The sequence below is a fragment of the Arvicanthis niloticus genome, chromosome 19, assembly GCF_011762505.2.
Source record: "Arvicanthis niloticus isolate mArvNil1 chromosome 19, mArvNil1.pat.X, whole genome shotgun sequence".
In the NCBI taxonomy this organism is placed as follows: domain Eukaryota; kingdom Metazoa; phylum Chordata; class Mammalia; order Rodentia; family Muridae; genus Arvicanthis; species Arvicanthis niloticus.
The window spans coordinates 13,910,581-13,929,230 of NC_047676.1; the positions used below are offsets into that span (position 1 = coordinate 13,910,581).

The 18,650-nt window shown below is 43.4% G+C and overlaps 1 long non-coding RNA gene across 1 annotated transcript; it reads left to right on the forward strand.

Annotated features, from left to right (window-relative positions):
• The first annotated feature begins 695 nt into the window (after positions 1-695).
• LOC117724024 (uncharacterized) lies at positions 696-16,491 on the forward strand. Its single transcript, XR_004608755.2, has 4 exons — positions 696-814; positions 1,601-1,834; positions 15,873-15,914; positions 16,315-16,491. It is a non-coding gene; the product is annotated as an uncharacterized LOC117724024 (long non-coding RNA).
• Positions 16,492-18,650: the final 2,159 nt, after the last annotated feature.

Sequence of the window (18,650 nt, forward strand, 5' to 3'; positions counted from 1 at the left end):
CCCCAGACTCCTGCAAGCATGTGATGTCCTCCCCAGACTTCTGCGTGCAAGTGGTGTCCTCCTCAGACTTCTGCAAGCATGTGATGTCCTCCTCAGACTTCTGCAAGCATGTGATGTCCTCCCCAGGCTCCTGCAAGCATGTGATGTCCTCCCCAGACTCCTGCAAGCATGTGATGTCCTCCCCAGGCTCCTGCAAGCATGTGATGTCCTCCCCAGGCTCCTGCAAGCATGTGATGTCCTCCCCAGGCTCCTGAAAGCATGTGATGTCCTCCCCAGGCTCCTAAAGCATATGATGTCCTCCCCAAGCTCCTGAAAGCATATGATGTCCTCCCCAGACTCCTGCATGCATGGGGTATGAATAAACTCATGTAGGTAAACACGTGTACATAAAATAAATATGTAAATATAAAAAGAAAAAATATTAAGGAATTTTGAGACCTATGTATTAGAATTGCCACTATCAAGAGTACTTATTAACAGTAAGAGATGACAATGGTAAATAATCAAACAAAGATTCAGAATAAGTTGTGGGTTAAAAATAATTATGGGCCTGACTGCACATTTGAAACCCAATGGATGACTCTCTAGGAAAGGCAGAGTGGGTTTTGTATTAAAAATAAGTACTCCTTTATCATATGAAAAATCATTTCTTTTTACAATTATTAAATGACATTTGGAACGTTTGTTTTTCAGGATCAGAACTTAATCCTGTACATTAGTGACAGGAACGTGTCCTGGCTTAAAGTGGAAGTAATCTTTTAGAAAGGATGATGCTAGAAAACAGACCAGCCAGATGGAATGGCTTATGCATGGGGTAAGTTCATTTCTCACTCACATCAAGTATGAAAACGAGGCATTCCTAACGTATGATAAAACACTTCCAAGAGTGATGCAGAGGTCCAGGATCCATGCGCCTTCCACATGTAGCAGGGGTGGTCCTTATGGTCAGCTGTATCAAGATGGCCGACTGAGAGGGCGTGGGATGAACGCACACACAGAGTCTTACCAAGCTGATGAGGATGCGGCATCCCTTCCCACAGTCTGTGCTAAGCTCTAGTCTCCAAGACATGAGGCAGGCTAGGAACATAGTTCCTGGTCACCACCTGCTTCCCAGCCTGAGAGTTCTAGAATGAGAGGGAGCCCAGAGTTAGGCAAACATCTAACCATTAACTCAAAGGCAGATAATTAAGGTTTGTTTTTAAAGATTTATAATTTTTATTTTATGGGTATGCCTGCACCATGTGGGCATCTGGTACCTGTGGAAGCAATAACAGGGCACCTGATTTCCTGAAACTGCAGTTACAGATGGTTGTGAGCCACCCTGTGTGTATTGAAAACAACTCTGGGTTCTCTGAAGTTCTCCTAATTCCCGAGCCATCTCATATTTAGGATTGTCATGTGTGTCTTTGTTACTAGAAATTTCGGGGAGTCCTAGATAGGTTACAATATGTTACTAGGAAACCAGGGTCTCCCTTGGGGTTCTTAGTCTCGTTAATAATGTAATTTCAGAACAGACTCAAATGAGAACTAGATGGCATTTTTTCAGAGGTTGTGTTGTTGTTTAGGGTTTTTTTTTTGTTTTGTTTTGTTTTTTAACCAGGGCAAGCAAGCTGTAAAAGTTGGCAGTCACCTGCAAGACAGAGATAGAAGAGGGGAAGATACACCATTTGAGCAAAGCAGGCATAGAAGTGGATAAGCAGCCACATGATGGGACAGACTTAGAGAAAGAGCAAAAAAGCACAAAGAATCAGCAAGGCATACTTAGTCTCTGGCCAGCATCTGAGAGAAAGAGAAGAGGAAGGATAAATCATGCCTTTCTGCCAGGCAGTAAAAGGTAGGCAATCTCTTGTCTGTACAAAGGGCTGGAATTCTGGGAAGAAGAGTGTGTTATCTTTTAAAGGGATAATTTTTCCTCCTATCTTTTTATTAGGGCTTCTTTGGGGGGGGGGGGGTTGTTCCCTTAGCCAGGTGATTGATCTGCTCACCTGGAATACTTTTGTCAAAGAGTCCATTCTCTTGACCTGAAGGAAAGTTTCGCCTTTATTAGGCTTTATTGATCTTGTGACACATCTGCTGTCTTGCACGATAGTACTAAACACCATCTGAGACTTTGACCAAAGAGAAAGAAATGGAAGACGATCATTTTCAGGGGATTTCCACCCCTCACCTCTGCACTCCATGTGTCACTCAGGAAAAATACTGGATTTATGGGGGCTGGGGAGGGGGAGCAAAAGGATCCCAGGCTAATTGGAACTGAGTCTGACCAGTTGTTGATCCTGGTTCTGCTTGATATTGGTTTGTATCGAGCTGGGGTCTAAATAGGAGTCTTTAGCTTTGATTCTGAAAACAAAAAACAAACAAACAAAAGAAAAAAGCCCAACAACTGTAGAAGTTTAACCTACACAAAGTGGCCAATGGTGCACGATGCTGGGACACTAAAGGCCTTACCAAAGCAGTCAGAAGCCCCTGCCTGGATGTCTACTGTTGGAGGGAGCTCTGTGCAGAGCACATCACCAAAGCTGTGGGAAGACTCAGCTCAGATGAGGAATGATGAGAAGTTCAGTGTGGTTGCTTTATTCTGAACATCTTATTGGAATTAGCTGGTTGAAGGTCAGGAAGAGTCTTGGGAAGTGTAAATACTTTGAGAAAGACGGAGTACAGAAAGTGCCTCAAAGACAATTCTATTTCTTGATAGTGCCTAGGACTGAACCCCAAAAGGGGTCTGCTGGTAATAAGTAAGGACAACCATTTCTTACCAGTGCCCAGCACTGTGCTAGCCTCTAGGAAATACAAAGCAGTGTTGGTGAATCAGGGTAAATATTTATCTGAATAGCATTGGTCTGGAGTTTAAGACCTGGAAAACATCTAACCGCAGTAAGTTTTAAAACAGAAGAGTTTACTGAAAGGCTTAAGAGAAATAAGAAAGGAGAAAGTGATGCCAGATGTAGAGTTATACAGGAGCCACACTGGTCTGGGCCTCAGAGAGAGAGAATTCATGTTTGGAAGACAAGGGAGATAGGAGGTAGAGAGGATGGATTTTCTCAAGAGGTGCTTGTGCCATGCTTGAGCAACTGTTTGGTTTGTAGGATAATCAGGGCATGGGGTCAAATATTTCACAGTTTCTTTTTTTCTTTTTTTTTTTTTGTCTTGTTTTTTTTTTTTTTGTTTGTTTTTGTTTTTTTTGGTTTGTTTTTTTTTTGTTTTTCGAGACAGGGTTTCTCTGTGTAGCCCTGGCTGTCCTGGAACTCACTCTGTAGCCCAGGCTGGCCTCGAACTCAGAAATCCGCCTGCCTCTGCCTCCCAAGTGCTGGGATTAAAGGCTTGCGCCACCACTGCCCGGCTTATTTCACAGTTTCTTATTCATTGTTTTTCTCCTAAAGAACTCAGAACATAGCACAGTTCTTTCTAGCATAGACATATACGGTGTCTTGGGAGCCTGGATGTCTAGGAATTTCTGTTGGCTACAGTCAACCAAAAAGGTCTAGCCAATGAAGTGGCTTCACGTGGCCACAGCTTCGACACAGAACTCAAAATGTTTTTTGCAAGAACATGATGGTTGAGGGCTTAGAGCCAGCCTTCATCACCTAGTAATGTTTGTAGAATTAAATTTGTTGATCTAAAATCATACAGGAACCAAGCTCTCACAATCTGGGGAGCTATTTTTAATTCAGCGACTGAAGATTGATTATAAGATTCTTACACACAGACTTTCCCCCCCTAAACATTGTATAGCTAAGCAGATTCCGCACTGTGGACTAATGGACCATGAATAGCATCATCATTTAGAATTCGACCATGGACAAGGTTCTATTAAGTTGAAAAGTCAAGACTTCTTCTGCAAGTTCCTCCCATACTGTCGGGTAGATGCTAAGGAACTTCTGTGGTTAGGGTGGGTCCTTTGTGCTACAGGCTTTTAGTGATGATTAGGGCAATGGTAATTATAGTAATAGCTAACCTTTATTAATTATGAACTGCACTGAGTTGTTTTATGTCAGGTAAGTGATTGTCCTCTTTTTATAGATGGGTGACCCAAGACTTAATAAGTTTTTGACCTAAATTAAGTTTATGCATTTAGTCTGCTGTTAATGTTGCTAGACTATTTTCCATGAAAAAAAAATATATTTCTTAAATTGTCAGAGCTTTATTTCTGTATGATTTTAGATTGTCAAATTTAATATATGTATATATAACATGCATATATATATGTAGTATATGTATATGCATATATACATATATATGTATATTCATATATATTACATATATATTCATATATGTATATATTCACATGTATACCATTGTTCCTATAGTGTTAACTAAATACTACGAGGCAAGATTTCAGAGTAACTTTTTTGTGTAGGTAAAGGGGGCTATTTTTCAAGGAGCTTGTAGACTGATTTCATAATAAAATTGTTTTTCAGAGGGTAGCTAGCCAGGTGATTTATTTGGTATCTTGTTGTTACAGTTCTAAGTAGAAAAATAGTATGCACACACACACACACACACACACACACACACACACACACACACACACACATATATATATATATATATATATATATATATATATATATATATTCAGACAAAGTCTCACTCTGTAGAACAGCATGGCCTGAAACTCATTCTATAACTCAGGCTGGCCTTGAACTCATAGCAATCTGCTTGCCTCAAACTTCACAAGTGCTAGGGTTATAGACATGGGCTACCATGTCTGGTTAAAACGAATATATTCTAAGAGTGGGAAAGGAATCCACTAACTACAGAGAAAGAGGAAAGAGCAGAACATATGCTGGTTGTCGGCACAAAGTTACACATATTTTTAGAAAAAAATCTTTCCCCACAGTCTAAGGTAGGCATTTGGTCATATTGAGATATGACTAAGTCAGTGAAGAAAAATCCCCACCCTTGAGGAAGCTTGCTGGTCACAACATCCTGGAGCGCTCCAGGGGGCAGCTCGGAGTCACAGCCTTCTCACCCACCCATGCTGGCACAGGACGCTCTCATTGCACATTTGTCCCTGTATGTCATCATTCCCAGGATCTCTTTAAGGTACAAAGGAAACAAACTGTGCTGACATAAGCTTAACAAATATTCCTGGTGACCACTGGCTTCTTGATGTGTATACAGCATCAACTAGTTCTCCCGATATTTTAGAAGGAGAATGTAAGGGGTGAGAAATGACAGTTGGGATTTATAAGCACAAGTACCAGGATTCAATAGACATTGGTTTAGTTACTCAAATCACTCACGCCTGTAATAATGAAGGCTAGACACTAGGGTCACTTCTAGGATGCCCTCAGACCATTCAGTCTCTGCATTTTGGGAGGTTTGGGGCTAATGTGCTTTAGGGTTTCCTGTAGACTAAAGAAAGAAGAAAGTCCCAGCAGTCAATGAGAAAGGACACCTGGCAAAATAGACTAGTGTCACAAATACCCTCATCTAGAATTGAGTTTCTAGAAGGAAATGTCATGCAAGACGCAAGTCAGATCGGAAATGTGGGTCAAGGTTAGTTGGAAAAGGGCAGTGGGAAAAGAGTAGGTGAAACTGTTTTGGGGGATGGACACTAATTTGGAACAGGTCATGCAATTTGTCACTAAATATCACTAGAATTTAACTGTAACAGTTAACTGTTTTTGTCCTCACTATGTGCCAAGTTGTGTTGACAGCTTTATATACATTGTTCCCTCACGCCTTCATTTTACTTTTGCAAGGAAAATGTTATAGGCAGATTTAAAAAAAAAAAAAAAAAAGCCTAGAGAAAGGAGATCAGAATTTAAGTCCAAATTATACATACTGAGAAAGGAGGTCAAGAAGGTGATGGTGAGTGTCCTTCATTTCAAACGGCTTTACTTGTCTCCTCTCAGGACCTATGCCCAGGACTGTCAGTTCAGCTACTTAGCAAGTCCTTCTGTGCCTGGAGCCTAGGACTGTAGCTGGTGAGGCTAAAAGAGAGAGAGACTCCCTAGCTGTTCCTTCTAAAGTAAACACTGCTGGTCAGTTTTAACATAATAGATGTGGGTAGATCAGATAGCAAGTGTTCCTTCTTGGTATATGTAGACGCTTGCACTTGGAGATCAGAGTATCAGTGTGGTCACCTTCTGGCGTGGGTCTGTGTGTCTTGCAGGTGGCTGCTTTCTTGTTCTGGCCTCATGTAGTGCAAGTCTCAGTGTTAGCATTCTGTCTAAACTCCACCCCCACAGTTACCTGGCAACAATCAGGTAGGCCTGGCCCACTATAAAAGGGGTTGTTTGCCCCCTCCTGGCTCTCTTGCTCTTTCCTATTCTTGCTCTCTTGATACCTCTGTCCACTTGCCCCTTCCCCCTTCCCTTCCCCCTCTCTCCACGTGGTCAGGGCCAGACTCTACTTCTCTTCTCCTTCTACTTCTCTTCTCCTTCTCCTTCTCCTTCTCCTTCTCCTTCTCCTTCTCCTTCTCCTTCTCCTTCTCCTTCTCCTTCTCCTTCTCCTTCTCCTTCTCCTTCTCCCTCCTCCTCCTCTTCCTCCTCCTCTCTCCTTCTCCTTCTCCTTCTCCTTCTCCCTCCTCCTCCTCCCTCCTCTCTCCTCTCTCCTCTCTCCTTCTCCTTACTTCTCCTTCTTCTCCCTCCTCCTCCTCTTCCTCCTCCTCTCTCCTTCTCCTTCCTTCTCCTTCTCCTTCTCCTTCTCCTTCTCCTTCTCCTTCTCCTTCTCCTTCTCCTTCTCCTTCTCCTTCTCCCTCCTCCTCCTCCTCCTCCTCCTCCTCCTCCTCCTCCTCCTCCTCCTCCTCCTCCTCTCTCCTCTCTCCTTCTCCTTCCTTCTCCTTCTCCTTCTCCTTCTCCTTCTCCTTCTCCTTCTCCTTCTCCTTCTCCCTCCTCCTCCTCTTCCTCCTCCTCTTTCCTCTCTCCTTCTCCTTCCTTCTCCTTCTTCTCCTTCTCCTCCTTCTCCTCCTTCTCCTTCTCTCTCTCTCCTCCTCCTCCTCTTCCTCCTCTTCCTTCTCTCCCTCTCCCTCTCCCTCTCCCTCTCCCTCTCCCTCTCCCTCTCCCTCTCCCTCTCCCTCTCCCTCTCCCTCTCCCTCTCCCTCTCCCTCTCCCTCTCCCTCTCCCTCTCCCTCTCCCTCTCCCTCTCCCTCTCCCTCTCCCTCTCCCTCCCCCTCTCCCTCTCCCTCCCCCTCTCCCTCTCCCTCCCCCTCCCCCTCCCCTCCTTTCCCCCTCCCCCTCCCTCTCCCTCTCCCTCTCTCTTTGCCTCTACTGCCTTCTTAACACCCCTCCTCATGCTTTGAATAAATTCTATTCTATACTATACCATCATGTGGCTAATCCCTCAGGGGAAGGGATGCTTCAGCATGGGCCCACTGAGACATCTCCTTCCCCATACCTCTCCACACACTCACAGAACATATTATATATCTCTTTATCTTTTTATAAACACATCACACAGAGAGAAGCAAAGTGTCTCACGATTCTTAACAGCTATGCCCTAGTTCAAGCTTTCCCCTCACATGGAGGTTGACTTTGGTGAGCATGTAATGATGGTTCACACTCGGAGGGCTATCGCATCCTCAGGCTTCCCCATCACAGACCAAGAGAAGTCAAACTTAGCTTGGCCCAAAAGACATCAGACTTTATTTTTAGTTTATTTTTTATGAGCATATAAACCATTATATTTCATTGTGTTGCTTTTCAGGCAGAGTTGTTGTTGTTATTGTTGTGTTTCTCTTTCTTCTTCCCCATCCCTTCACTGTTTTTGTGCCTCTCCCAGCAGTCTTCTTCCCTTTTTCATGTGCTATGTGTCCCTGTCCTTCCCCTGTCACTTTCTTGTGATATCTTCCATGTCCTGTTTTTCTCTCAGGGCCTCCTATCTAGTGTCGCAGCCTGTATCCCTTCTCAGGCTCCCTCCTCATTCACACACACACACAGATATTAAAAGTTAGAATATGTGTATGAGAGAGAACAAGTGACTTGCATCTTTCTGAGTCTGGGTCACCTAACTTAATATCTTGCTTTCCAGGTCTATCCATTCTCCTAGACATTTTGTAATTTTATTTTTCTTTAAGCTGAGTAAAATTCCACTATATTCATATACCGCAGTTTCATTTTTCATTCTTCTTGATTGACATCTAGGCCACTTCCGTTTTCTTGATACTGTGAATAATAGGAGACACAAGAACTTCTAACTCTTAGCGGCCAGAGACACTCCTAGGTCTCTTTTCCTCAGGACCTCCAGCCGCCACAGACTAATACTTCTAATATTTGAAACTGTTTATAGAGTCAGAGATGCTGAACGGCTTCATTGTTCTGAACTATAAATTCCCTGTTAGAAGGAAGGGGCCATTCCACTCTAATATTTTAGAAGGAAAGTGTAAGGGGGGGGGGTGAGGAATGATAGTTGGGAGAGCCATTGTGTGATCATCTTGGAATGAACTTATACAAACCTAAATGATGTGGCTTAGCCTCTGACAAGGCCCAGTTGATAAAAGGCTTTTGCTATGATCTGAGCTGGCCAGTCATTCAGGGAGTCTAGCCCTACCATTTTTCACCTCTTTGTCCCGGAAAACCTTCGCCTCATTTGATCTGTATGATGAAGTCCAAAAGCAAATTCCAGGAAGTGACCTTGCTCTTGGCTCTGTGAAACGAGATCATCGGCAAGCCAGTTCCAAACCTCCTTTAACCCTTCCCCCACACAAGACACTCTGTCCTGAATGTGGGGCACATCTCACTATGCATGGATCAGATGTCAAACGCAGCAGATTGATATGTTTCAGTGAACATGGAAACAGAGGCAAGCTGATGGCTGCCTCAAAAAGAAGCCTTTCTGGACCTCGGTCAATGCAATTTGAAACAAAGTGAAGTGAAAATGTAATTATTAATGTCAGAGATATGCTCTGAGAAAGGTGTCACTAAGTGACTTAGTCATTGTGTGACCATCTTGGGGATGAACTTAGACAAATTTAAATGGCATGGGTCAGAGACTCAGTGTGGCCTTTGTCACCATCAAGAGACACAGCAGCCACTGATCGTGCTGGTCTCCTGCCTGTGTTACAAGGGATACTGACTTACCTTGCGTTTATTTTAGTAAGAAGAGAAGAGGTATAAAATAGCACAGTATAGAAACATACAAGCAAATACATTGTTATTTTTTATCATTATCAAGTACTACCCACCATACAGAATTATGTGCTATTGCCTGATGTGACTGGTGGCAGTATGCCTGGTAACACAAGCATCACTGTGAGTATGGGAGTGATATCTCTCATGTCAGGTCACAATAGCAACAATGACCCTAGGAGAGAAGCATTCTCCAGACCCACCTTAGTCTCATGGGATCACCAACATTTATGTGATCTGTATTGTTTTAATGTAGGAGAACCAAAACGTTCCTATTATTAAAAAAAAAAAAAAATTCACAGCTTTATAATCCATGCTGGTTAGCTTTTGTCAAGTTAGCATCAACCTAGACATACGTGGGAGGAAGCAGTCGCAAGTGAGAAACTGCCTCCATCAGATTAGCTTGTGGGCATGTCTGTGGAGCACTTCTCCAGCCCACGTAAGCAGTGCCACCCAGGAAGGTGGACTTGGCCTATATACGAAGGCAGGTTGAGCAAGTCAGGAAGCAAGCCAACAAGCAGCATCTCTCTATGGTGTCTGCTTCTGTTCCTGCTCTTAGGTTCCTGCCTTGACATCCCTGGAAGATGGACTGTATCTTATACGTCCAACAATCCTTTCCTCTTCCAAGTTGCTTTGAGTCAGTGTTTATCACAGCAACACCGAAGTAAACTAAAACAGAACTCAAGTAATTCAATGAAGTAAATTGTATAAATTTACACACATGCTAAGCAAAGCCTGTGCTTTGTGGAATGGCAGTGGTAAAACGAGCTGCTTTAAGGCTTCCTATACAGTTTGAAGAAAACAGAGTAAAAGTACGGCCTCTTGTGAATATCATAATGTCGATGGACATGTGTGTCTCTCTATAATGGTTGAATTTATCAAATGACAGTAACTTCAAGCTGTATCATTTGCTGGCTTTAAGTTGCCCGATTCTTATTTCACCTGGCACTCATGACTGCTGTCTAATGATGGTCGCTTTAATTCCATTTTGAATGAACTCAGAACTTGTTCTACATCACACAGTGACAGACAGCTAAGTAGCAGAAAGGCTAAGACAGGGTTAAAGCTGCAGTGAGGTTCAAAGGGGCCTTCCTGGAGATCGAGACAAAGAGTTTCCAAGAGTCAACTATAGAGGCTTAAATCAGAATCCAGATCATGAACACAACTTGTTCTGGGACAGGATTGCCAAAGCAATTGGGTGAGGTACAGTGCAGGTTTAAAGCCCGGAGTTGCCTCAAAGCACCTAGCTAGCTCAAGGCCCAGTGGTTCAGATAAGACATTGCACTTGGCCATTTTCAGCTGGGGGAATGATGTTGGGTCGAATCCCTGGGGACAGAGCTTGACATCTGTTCGACATCTGTCAATTGTAGGTCCTGATGACATCACCTTGTCCTAGTGTTTTGTTTTCCTTCCTTTTATATGATGGGGTTTTTGTCATCCGCTGATCTGATTTGGTTGGAAGCAAAATACCCCCCTCCCCCACACAAGCTCATATGTTTGAATGCTGGCTCCCGAGTTGGTGGTACTGTTTGAGAGTCTGTGTAGTCTTTGTGATGTAGGTCACATGGGCTGAGCTTTTGAAGGTCACATCCACCTCAAGTTCTGGCCTCAGCTCTCAGGTTTCTTGTCAGTCATGAAGTAAACCAGCACATGCTCGCACCATCAGGGACTTATCTGCTTCTGACCCTAAGTCTTCCCACATGATGTTCTGGAGACCTCTGAAGCAGTGAGCTGGAAGAACTCTTTCCCCTCCTCAGGTGTTTCTGTTGAGTCCCTTGCCACAGCAATAAATAGCAGACAGATAACACAACAGATCTAGTTTCTTTAGTATAATTTTATCATGTCCATGTGTCCATGGATGTATGATTTAATCTCTAAGTTCGTAAATGGTAATTTGCTCTGCGTAAGTAAGCTATTTATCAGCCTGTGTCAGAGCACGTGCTAGGCGGATGGTAGATATTTACATGTATTATCACTCGGCACATGCACTCAAAATAGAACCGAGTGTTACTTTATATAATGGAGTCACGCTGGGCAAGACACAGCACAGCTGCTTTTCTGCACAATATGGAGTAACGGATAGCAGGACAAAGCCTGTTCTCGTCCTTGTCCTTGTGGCACACGCACAAGAGCAGTGGGGGAGAGCTTATAGATAACGTAAAATGTAAAAAATATGATGTTTCAAGTGGAGATAAATGTTGTAGGAAAAGTTAAGTGGTAAGGGTAGTGAGGAATGGTATCATGAGTACTTGTGTACACACACACACACACACACACACACAAACATACACACACAAACACACACACACACAGACACACACACAAACCCACAGACACAAACATATACAAACAAACCCACACACAAACACACACACAAACACACACACAAACACACACAAACACACACACAAACACACACACAAACTAAAGACAGGCAGTTGGTGGTGGCACATGCCTTTAATCCCAGCATTTGGGAGGCAGAGGCAGACAGATCTGTGAGTTCAAGGCCAGCCTGTTCTTTAGAGGGAGTTCTAGGTCTGCCAAGGCTATATGAGTCACTCTGTCTTAAACAAACAAACAAACAAACACCAACCAACCAAATGAACAAAAACAACAACAACAACAACAACAACAACAACAAAAACCAAACTAATTGAAGAATTGTGTTTGAGCTGTGCAGAGGGCAGTATTTAAAGTGTCTTAAGTAATAGTATGTTGACTCACATATAGAACACCTAAAGCACTCTGTCCCTTGTCCACCATGAGATCCTGGAAGGGGTTATGTATACAGGAAATAACAAGGAACAGCAGAATGAAGAAAAAAGTCTCCATTGCTCACTGGGGTTTGTCTAGAAGCCCTGGAACTCTCTGACAGAACCTTAAAGGGGTCCCATTTAACTAGAATGCTCTCTATAGGCCTGGAACAGACTGGCAATAGTATACCTCTGCTCTGAGGACACACCCAAGCCCTTCCTCTTCTTCTTACCTGAAGGGAAGTAGTCTTGAACTCAAGCAGGAGAAAGGAGCTTGATGGGGAAGCAGTTATTTCTGCTGAGAGTAGCTAACCCAGGATTCTTGTTTATTCATTCCACAAATGTTTATTCTGTTACTAAGGCTTCTGGGATCCATTGGTGCAGGGACAAGACGCTGTCCTCCTGGAAAGGATGAACTACTGCAGGGGAAACACTTAAAAAAAAATCCCTCTGAAGTGTGAGGACATATTGCGAGTGCCCTGGTCCCAAGCTGAGAGTCCAGATGGCTTGGATTGGCACCCTGCTCTGACAGACCAAGCAGTTGGGCTACTTGGTACCTCAATTTCTATGTTTGCAAAATGGGGATTAAAAAAATTATCTTATCTATCCCATGGGGATCGACCATGCTGTGTAGAGATTGCTAAATTATTTTGAAGCCACAGAGCCTTTCTATAAAGAAAGGACAGGCTAATTTCCTTAAAAGGTGTCTCTATATCCTCAGGGAAGAGAAGAATGTGTGTCTAGCTGTGGTCACCTTTCTCTGAATGTTTCCAGCATGACCATGTGGGCCAATGAACTGCCTCATCTTTGTTAGCAATCCTTGCTTGGGAAGGGAGGGAGTTTACAGATAAAACTTCTAAAGTTTGAGGTAGGAGAGGAAAGATCACAGGGGTGAGGAAGGGTCTTGGCTGCCTTTGCTGGTAGAACAACATCCGTGTCCCTAGCTTTCTCCTTTGAAGTAATACAATAGGCTTGTGATTGCACCTCCTGGGGGGAGAGGTCAACACAGTGTCAGCAAGGATGGCCCACATTCTTACCTCCTCCCCACCCTGGGTTCCTCCTCCTGTGAGCCAGATTAGATACTCTTGACCCATGGATTCAATGGACCATTCCCGCGTCTCAGAGGACCGACAAGGGCAAAAGGGAAACTTGAATTCTGCTATCTAGACAAGTCTGTTGGTCAGAGCTAAAGAATCAAATTAAATAGGCTTTTGCTGTGTTGTCACAGAGGTTAGAACAAGAATTTAGGAGAGAAATGAAGGGAAAAAGAACGAGAAAATTTTTTATATATAAATATATATATACACATATACAGACATATATATTTATGTATTCATATACAATTTTATTTAGTCACTATTATGTTGCTTGTGGCAAGTGAATGGACCTGGGAAGCATCATGTCAAGTGAATCCAAGCCAGCTGACATGACATTATCATATATTTTTCTCTTATACAGACTTTAAAAACAAGTTTTATTTTTATTTATGTCTATGTGCCTTTGTGTCTGTAGGCATGTAGGTCACAAGTGTGTAAGTAACCACAGAGGCCAGAAAATGGTATTAGATACTTTGGAAGCGGAGATACAGGCGGTTATGAGATGCTTGACATAGTGCTGGAAATCAAACTTGGATACCCATGGGTGCTGGGATAACTCAGGCCCTCATGCCTGTACACACAAAACTTTACCATTGAGTCCTTCCCTTAACTTGCTACATTTAAAACAAACCACCACCACCACCACCAAAATCATTTTCAGCACCATCAAAGTGGTGTCCTGAATTCACAAAGTTCCACAGTGTGGTCTCCTGTTCTGCATCTCCTCTTGTGGTTCTGCAGGAAACCGGTACTCTGGCTCTGGGAGGATAGGGCAAATTCCAGGACCTAGGTTCTCAGGCCAGGTCTCCCTTTTGGGGCGTCAGAGCGCTGCTGAACTGCAGCCACGAGGGGAGGAGGGGAGGGGGGAAGGGGGGAGGGGGGAGGGGGGAGGAGGGAGCGGGGAGGGAGAATGGGACAAGCAGGATCTCATCCTGCTGGGAGTACAGACTGCCTGAGGGGCGGGAGAAGAGAGATAGCCTTCTTCGGGAGTCTTAGTGTTAATGGCTCCTTTAGGCCAAGGCCTTCCTTCCCCTCTGCGATCTTTAGTGAACCAGCTCTCTGAGATAATTTCAACTTGTTTGCATTTCTCTATTGGGAGTGTATATGAACGTACATGAATAATTTTTTAAGGATGAATCAGGGATTATATAATTTGGAGGAAGGGCGTGAGAATATCCAGGAAGGGATTGTCTGAAGACTAAGACTATTGAGATGCCTCATTAGCATGGAGAGAAGGTCCAGGTGTAGAGCTACATGACTGCCCGCTTGGTTACCTGCTCCAGAGCAGGCGCAGAAGCAGGGAGGGAGCAACCCTACTCTGTCTCAGATCTCTGAGATTCTCAGGGTTTGAGCATGCTCCACCTCACCAATCCCATGGCCATCGGTGGCACCACTACCATCTCCCCACAAAATGGTTTTCAAGAGCTCTGCTCGTGCAGCTCTGAAGGGCCACTTAGGCCTGTGTGTGACAGTTACTAGAGTCACATCGACGCTGCAGCCAGCTCTTAATACTGTAGCACACATCATTTCCAATTTTGATTAATATCTTAAATTTAAACTTTACTTCCCCTCAAGAATTTCCCTTAGGTATGGATTGTTCTTTCTCAGTCATGTTTCTAGAAGATTCAAAGCCTGAGGGACACCAGGAGTTGAAATCTGTCACCATGGCCTGATCTCTGAGTAGACTTCTAGAGACTTTAATTAGCCACTTAACCTAGTTTCTTTACTTAGTACCTTGCCAGCACCTTCGGCTCATCCCAGTGACCTGAAATCTCATCAGGTTTATTCGAGGGAGAATGAAAACATCATCTGGTCAGCCTCTCATTATTTTCTTGTTTTGATTTGGTTAGAACAGAAAATCAAGACAATCAACTCTCCTTCCCCTTATATGCAAGAAACAAACATCAATCAAAAGATGACTTTTTTCCTTATGAAAATCTTCGCAATCGTCATTTCTGTTGACAGACAAAGAGGTAGAAACACAGAGAAGTTAGATAACCTATGTCAGGCCACAGAGCTGGGTGACGGCAGAGCTGGGACTTCAGCAGGCAGTGGGCACCAGAGCCCACCCTAACCACTAGGAGACAGCACCTTCAGGATGACAACTGGTTCCTCTTCTTCTCATGATTCTTCTCAGACCTCCTAGCTCTACAGAAAAATAAGTGTCACAAACCAGAAAGGAGCAAATGAATTGGGGTCAGGAAGCATGAGCTTCTCAACCTCCCTCTGTGATGTGGACAAATTAAATAGCTCTGGGTTCCCCAAAATGATACACATGGAGAAACTAGCATAAAGAATTCAGTAAAGATCAGTGCTTGTTTGGAAATGAAGTCTTCCCCCTAATGCTCAGATATTGAGCATCTGATCTCCAGTGCAGGTAATATTTGGAGGAGGGGCTTCTGGGAAGTGATCAATCATCTCTCTCTCTCTGTGTCTGTCTCTCTGTCTGTCTGTCTGTCTGTCTGTCTGTCAATGGATTAATTCTGTGGTGCATACATTATGACCTGATTCTCTGTTTGGAATGTGATGAGAGGTCTGGGCAGTGAAGCCTGGGACGGGGTGTGGCTCACAGGATGAAATGCTTACCTTTGAAGGATACATCCTGTCCCCTACCCCTTCCTCTCTGTCCCTCTGTTTCCTTCCGGCTCCTACTACCTAAAAAGTTTTTCTCCACCAAGTCCTGCTGTCACAGTATCTAATCTCACCTCAGGCCAATAGCAAGGGATCCAGTCAATTCTACACCAAAGCCTGCAAGTCTACCATGGGCCCTTTTTTTAAATGTGGTTTCTTCCAGATATTTTGTCAAGGCAAACAAGACAAATCAAAACAAACAAAACAAAATCAAGCAAAAAAGCGAACAAACAATGAACAGACAACAAAACAAAAACACAAACCAAATAAAACCCCAAAACCAACCTGCCTAACACATTTTTTTTTTCTACTTGAAGGTAGATAGAACTGGCTGCCAGGGATCTCAGACGGCCAACCAGGTAACTTTTTATGCTGTAGTTCTCTTTGTGTGCAATAGAAATAATCATATGTACATTTTAGAGGAATTGATAGGGTACTTACGGCATTGTCTGATAGGTTAGGGAGTCTGAGCAAATAGAACTCATCAATATTAGTTATATAAAATCCTTAGTTCTGTATATAAACTATTTTATAAAGGACATTTTTCCTTTCATCAAGCAGAGAATAAAAATATGGGCCCAATGTCTGTAAACCAGCTTTAAGCCAAGAATAACCCTCTTCACTTAATCCCTCTAGTTGTTTAAACACTCCTAACGTCTCCTGAATACATACCATTTTTAAAAATCCTGTTATCACCAACGTGAAAGCCACCATCGCAGGAGAGATATCAAACACTAGAACCCTCTAACCAATTCCAAGCTTCTGAGGTGAGCCTGGCCAGGATGAAGAAAGGCGTGAGAAGTACACCATGCCAAAGCCATGCACTGGACTTCAATGGACGCTGTGGCTGGACACCCGTGACAGCGTGTTTACTGCAGCTGGCTGTGCTGTGGGCCTCTACCTATGCGGAGTGGATGTGGGTATGTGCTCTGTGAAGTGCCCTGCTGAGCTTCTGAGCCTTTGCCAGACAACCCTGACATCTGTCAGGGTTTCTCGCATACAAGTCCACAAAGCAAAAGGTCCATCTTATTCCAATTTAAAGTCACTAAAGACAAAAAAGCTAAGAAAAGACTGAGGGTGAAATAACAGTTTTTAGGTCAGATAGAAAATAAAAGTATAGTGTTGTGTGTGAGTCAGGGAAAAAAAAAAATCCCAGAACTACAGCTTGGATTAAGATCGTTTCTTTCTTTCCTTCCATCTTTCCTCCTCCCTCCCTCCCTCCCTCTACCCCTCCCTCCCTCCCTCCCTCCCTTTCTTTCTTTCTTTCTTTCTTTCTTTCTTTCTTTCTTTCTTTCTTTCATTCATCTCTCTCTCTCTCTTTCTTTCTTTCTTTCTTTCTTTCTTTCTTTCTTTCTTTCTTTCTTTCTTCCTATCTTTCTTTTTTCAGGTAACGTGATATTAAAACAATGACTTCCACATCCTGCCATATCAACTGTTAAAAACAGAGCTCGGAGCTTTTGTTAGCAGCTCTCCTGGGTGTAGGCTTCAGTACCAACCACCTTTGTACACAGAGCAACTTTGTCATCTGAACAGGGAAGTTTCAGAGAGCGGTAAAATCATAAAGAAAAAAATATGACTACTCAACATTGACCCCTGTTGCCACTTGCAGACTTCTCCTGCATTGGTCCTCCTTCTCCTTGGCAGTGTCACAAAAATATACACAAGTCTCACACACTAACTCCCTTGTAGACACGGAGTGGAGGCTGAGAGTGCAGTTTGCTGTACAGCATTGAGCAGGTTTTATCTGGTGAGGAGAACTGTTGCTAGGAGTCCCAGACGCAATCATAACCTTGACCTCCTAAAATAAGTTTCATTTCAAATGTGATGCTAGAGTGATTGATCTGCTTTCTGGACATTTCCTTTCAGTCTGAGCACAGAGTCTAAACCTTACAGTTCAGTCCGTCGAACAAGCCATTGACAGCCTCCCGAGCTCATGACTAACTTGTCACTGCTGGCCTATCGTGTGTAGGAAAGTGGTTCTGCCAGTGTGGTTTCCACATTGGCAGCATCAGTATTGCCAGAGAACTTTCTAGAAATGCACATCCACATAGACCTGCTCATTCTGAACCCTGGAATCTGCTTTCTGTGGGCTTATGCTCCAAGTAGACGAATTGCTTTTATGTTTGAAACTTTTGTGGTATCACTTCAACGAATCAAAGTTCTGGGTAAAGTTCGGTGAAGAACCCTCCCTCTGACTTCCTCCTTATAATTTCAGATATAGCTTATAAATCTGGAGTTGTATTATATTATAGTAGCTCATTAATAGGTAGGCAGTATTTGCAAACTGGCTTTCCAATACCTTTAAAATGTTGTATTGTATAGCAAAGTTTGAGAGCCATAACAAAGGGGGAGGTTAAAGTGCCCTCGAGTGCTTTGCAGGCACGTGGATCTACAGATTCGTTTTCCTATTTACAGATTATTGTTACAGTGAGTAACAAGAATCCCTGTGGTGCTGAGAGATACATTCCATCAACCAGACATGAATGAAATCACAGATAGACTAGTCCTTTCTGTAGCACAACATGGGTACTTGAATGCTACAGAGTGTCTGCAGGGTCAACTGGCTTTGACAGGTCTTGGTGGAAGAATGACCGAGTGTTTTCCAGAGCTGGCTAATGTTCAGGAGAGGAGGGAGCCAGCTTAGTGTTCTGTAGCATCTTGTTGCTATTGGCCATGGTGGGTGGGAAAATTTACACCATGGAATTTGGCGGACCCTGTGACTGAGGATTTAGGAGAACACAAGTTTCATAGGAAGGCCCCATTGACTAAATCCATCTATTCAAGGATGAAGACTCATGATTACAAGGCTAGAGACATGGTCTAGTGGTTGAGGCCATATGCTACTCTGGAAATTGGTTCCCAACACCCATGTCAGGCTGCTTACAACTGCCTATAACTAGCTCTGCAGAAAGGATGGGTGGCATCCAACATCCTCTTCTGAGCTTTAAGTGCCACCTGCACTTAAAAAGGTGCATATATATTTATATCTACACACACACACACAGACACACACACACACACACACTTATAAAATAAATCTTAACAATTAAAGGATCGTGTTATGCTTATCACAGTGACATTCATACTGAGATAGA